Source organism: Chrysochloris asiatica, unplaced genomic scaffold, assembly GCF_000296735.1.
Source record: "Chrysochloris asiatica unplaced genomic scaffold, ChrAsi1.0 scaffold00076, whole genome shotgun sequence".
Lineage (NCBI taxonomy): Eukaryota > Metazoa > Chordata > Mammalia > Afrosoricida > Chrysochloridae > Chrysochloris > Chrysochloris asiatica.
The window spans coordinates 3,719,963-3,724,498 of NW_006408594.1; positions in this window are offsets into that span (position 1 = coordinate 3,719,963).

Here is a 4,536-nt window from a genome sequence, read left to right on the forward strand (position 1 = left end):
CTGCCCGAGCCGCCGGCTGCAGCTTACTCACCGCCGCGCGCTCCCCTCCGGGTGGGCCCGCCTCCAGCCCGAGGCCCGCCCGCCGCCGGGAACGCAGGGGGCGGTGGCCTGGGCCCCACCCAGTGGCGGCTCCGCCCCTAGGCGCCGACCCCCACAATGGGCGGGACACCTACTGCCCCTCCCTCCATGTTCCCTGTCACCTCTTCCTTCCCCAAGGCCATCCCTGAGAGCATCCCCTTTCTTTCAAAGAACTCCGGGGCAGTCCCTACAGTCCCCTCACTAGCCACAAACTAGCTCCTCCTCACATGACTTCCTCCATCATCATCATCCTCACCACCACCATCACCACCACGCTGTCCACTGCGAACTCTCCTCCCTCGAGAGGCCTGACACCTCCTTCTACCTTCTTGCCTCCTCACTTTTTGGCTTCAGCCGAATTCATTGCTACCAGTCAATTCCATCGGACAAAGTAGAACTGCCCACAGGATTTCCAAGGGTGTAAATCTTTAGGGAAGTAAACCACTGCATCTTTCTACCGCAGACCAGTTGGTGGGCTTGAACCGCTGACCTGTTGGTTAATAAACCCACTGCTGTGGAATTGACTCCCACTCAGAGCGACCCTTAAGGAGCTCTGGTTACGAATCGGGTTGCTAACCTCAGGGTCAGCAGTTTGAAACCAACTGTTCCGCGGGAGAAAGGTGAGGCTTTCTGCTCGCGTATAGATTTACAGCCTCGGAAACCTTGTGCAGGGTCACTAAGAGTTGGAACCGACTTCACGGCACATAACAACAACAACAGGGCGACCCTTAAGGACTGAATAGAACTGTCCCATAGGGTTTCTGAGGCTATAAATCTACAACACTGCCACACTGTTCTGCTGAAGAGCAGATGGTATTAGCAGTTGAGCGCTTTAACCACTGTGACACCAGGCTCCCCCTTTGGTGTAACCAAAAATAAAAACAAAGCCACTGCCATTCTGACTCACAACAAGCCTGTAACAGTGTTTCAGAAATTGTGAATCTCTACAGAAGCAAACAGCCTTGTCTTTCTCAGGAGAAAATTACCTATACTGCCTTCTCTGACCATCCCACCCTAAGGACTGAAGCTTTGGGAAGGCATTTTCCTTTTCCTCGGGTAGTTCCCTTGCAGACCCCCAGGACCCTGGAGTTGGCCTCACCCTTCCTCACTACTAGTGGTTCCCTCTTCTGCCAACCCCTTTCCCCAAAGCCTGTGAGGGAGGCTCCAGGTCAGCCCCTACCTGCTAGCCTCAGTCTTCTTGCCCACCAGTGATGTATTGAACACTCCCATGTCCCTACAGTCCTGGTGCTGTGGGTTAATGTGCTGGACTGTAACGTCGGTTTCAACCGCAAGGTAGGCAGTGCAAACTCACCAGCCACTCCTCAAGAAACCCAGTGTCCCTATGGGTCACTTAACAACAACAATCTCCCTACAGAGCCTGGCAGCCTAGAGAAATCTTCTCAAACCCCATGTTGTTGTTAAGCATTGTAGAGTCCATCTGTTCAGTCATAATGATTCTGCAGAGTGTGTTTGAACCACCGACATAGCTAGCAGTCCAGTGTTTATCTTACAGGACCATAGGAGGATTCCTAGAAATGTCTTCATACCCTGTGTAGCCTCAGGGACCTGCCCCACCCCACTGAGGCCCCTTGGTCTCCTTAGGCACTGACTACAGTGGGGGTGGGATGGCTTCCCAGGACCCACAGGAAGCAGGCCCCAGTCTGCACTGAGATGAGGGTCTTTAGGACACTTCCCATCAGGCCTCATTCTTCCCTCCCACCCCCACCCGGACTCCCACTCCTGTCCTTTGCTGCTCAGTCAGCTGACCCCTCCCATAGCACCTCTCCTGACTTTCCCCACAGATGAATCAGCCTTCCACTCACTCTGCCTGGGCAGTGACATCATTCCAACCAGCACTGCAGTTAGTTGGGGTGGGTCTGTGGCTCCACTCCCAAGGGAAGGACCAGGCTTTACTCACCTTTATCACCTCTCAGTGTGGGAAGTGAGGGAGGGGGAAGGAGAAGAAAAGGGGTGTTTGAGTCAAATGGACTCAGGCATGAATCCTACGTTTCCCACCCAGCCCTGTGATCCTGTGTCCCCATGAGCTTCACTTTCTGTCTTTGAAATGGGGATAATTCCTGCTTGAAAAGGTGGTTGAGTTCTGGTGTGGTACTGTAGGTAAGCACTGGACCGCATGATCAGTTTGAACAGCAAGGTCAACAGTTCCAATCCACCAGCCGCTTCTTAGAAACCCTATACAGTGTCAATATGAATTGGAACCCAATCAACAGCAAAAACAATAATCAAGGAGAGATACTGGCTTGGAGATTCCACCTCCTCAAAGGTCCTTGTCTGGAGTACAATTATGAACCAAGGCGTGGGGACCCCAGTGTGCCAACCCAGGCTAGCTCATGCCCCTTTCAGCTCAAGATAGAAGGTCACCATCTTGGCCCAGAATATGACCTTTCAGGCCATCTTGGAAGCCACTAACTGTCCAGCCCTCTTAGCCTCTTGTCAGCCCTAAACTGCCACCCACCTCCTATCCTGACCCTTGGGGAAAGTAATTGCAGGAATATAGGGACTTGGACTCAGGATTCTGAAATCAGGACTCTTTGAATAAACCCCAGGAGGGCTCATACACTTGTTCCACCAACCAAAGGGGCTTCCCTTCAGGTTCCTGAAGACAGTTCCAGGTCTGACCTTGATTCTGGTGGTGTAATGATAGTTTATTTGCACAACCCTTGGAGTCTCCATTAACCCATGTGTGGGATCTAGAACATAATGACCTAGGTCAGCTCTCAGCACACTGTGACCGCAGGCAGACAACTCACCCCCTCTTGAACTCCAATTTCCTACCTCATGAAGCAGAGATAATCATCTGCCCTGCCTGCATCTCAGCATTGTGGGGAGCAAAGTGAACCAGTAGACGTAAGGATGTGGTACAAACTGTAAATCCAGGTGGAAGGTGGGTCTTTGTTGACAGGTGAAGATAAGACACCACAGACAAACAGGAGAGCCAAGTCACCAGCCGACAATGATGCCACAACTTCAGAATTAAGGCTACGGGATTTGAGCCCCCTAATTCAGTGCTTTCCTGTTTTCCTTTTAAACTATCAATTAAAAAGTGGATATATTCTCCTTATCAAAAATTTTGAAATAAACCTAGATATTCTGGGTTAGTTACCTTAAGCCCAGTTCTCACTGTGGCAGGCATGGTTGGTGATTTGAAACTTAGCTTCCAGACTTTGTTCATGCATTCACATCTAAGTATGAATTTGATAAATATTTACTGAGCACCTGCTAGAGGCCAGCTCCTAGAGGTCCAGTGGACATAGGCCCCTGCCCTCACTAAACTAACATTCTAGTGGAAAATGAGCAAGTAAACAATTCAACTAGTAGAATTTCAGATGGTGAGAGAGGCTGGGAAGAAAACAAAGCAAGATGCCGAGATGGAGATTGATGAGGACAGTCTGGGGAGCTGAATGCCAAAAAGGAGCCAGCTGTCAAAACTCTTGAAGCCATGCTTCCAGGGAGAGGAGACAAGCAGGACAAAGCCCTAAGGGAGTAAGAGTTTGCTATTTACAACCAAGTACACAGACTAGTGTTGGGTGAGGTCTAAGAGCTGGGCAAAGGCAGAGACCCTGTGGGGACTTGTAGATCAAGGAGATGGCTTTGCTATCTGCTAGGCAGGAAGTCATTGTAGGGTCTTAGAAGAGTGATACAGTCTAATAAGTTATTAAAGGCTGTTTGGGGCAAATGGACTATGTAGGGGATAAGAGTAGATATAGAGATACCAGTATGGCATTCGCTGCAGGCATTAAGGCAAGAGATAATGGAGCCCTGGATCAGCGAAGAGCCAGATGGATGGCAGGGGGTGGACTGGACCAGGTTGTGGGAGGGGAAACAACAGAATTTGCTTTCTTTATATATGAAAGCTATGCCACAGGTATTTTAAATACCAGCAGGGTCACACATGATGGACAGGTTTCAGATGAGCTTCCAGACGAAGACAGACTAGGAAGGAGTGACAAACTACTTCGGAACATTTAGGCACTGAAAACCTATGAACAGAGAAACACTGTCAGATATAGTGCCGGAAAATGAGCCCCTCAGATTGGAAGGCACTCAACATGGGACTGGGAAAGGGCTGCTTCCTCAGGGTAGAATTGACCGTGATGATGCGAATGGAGTAAAGACCGTGGGAGAAGAGCCTATGGGACCTTCATCTGCTGATGAGGCGCAACTCAAAATGAAGAGAAACAGCTGTAAACATCCATTGAAAATCGGAACATGGACTATATGAAGTATAAATCTAGGTAAACTGGAAATTGCCCAAAATTAAATGGAACACATGAACATTGATACCGTAGGCATTGTTGTTGGTGTTGTTAGATGCCATCGAGTCGGCACCAACTCATAGCGACCTTATGCACAGCAGAACAAAACAATGTCCAATCCTGGGCCAACCTTGAGTCCATCGATGCTGCCACCTGGCCAATCCATCTTGTTGGGGGTCTT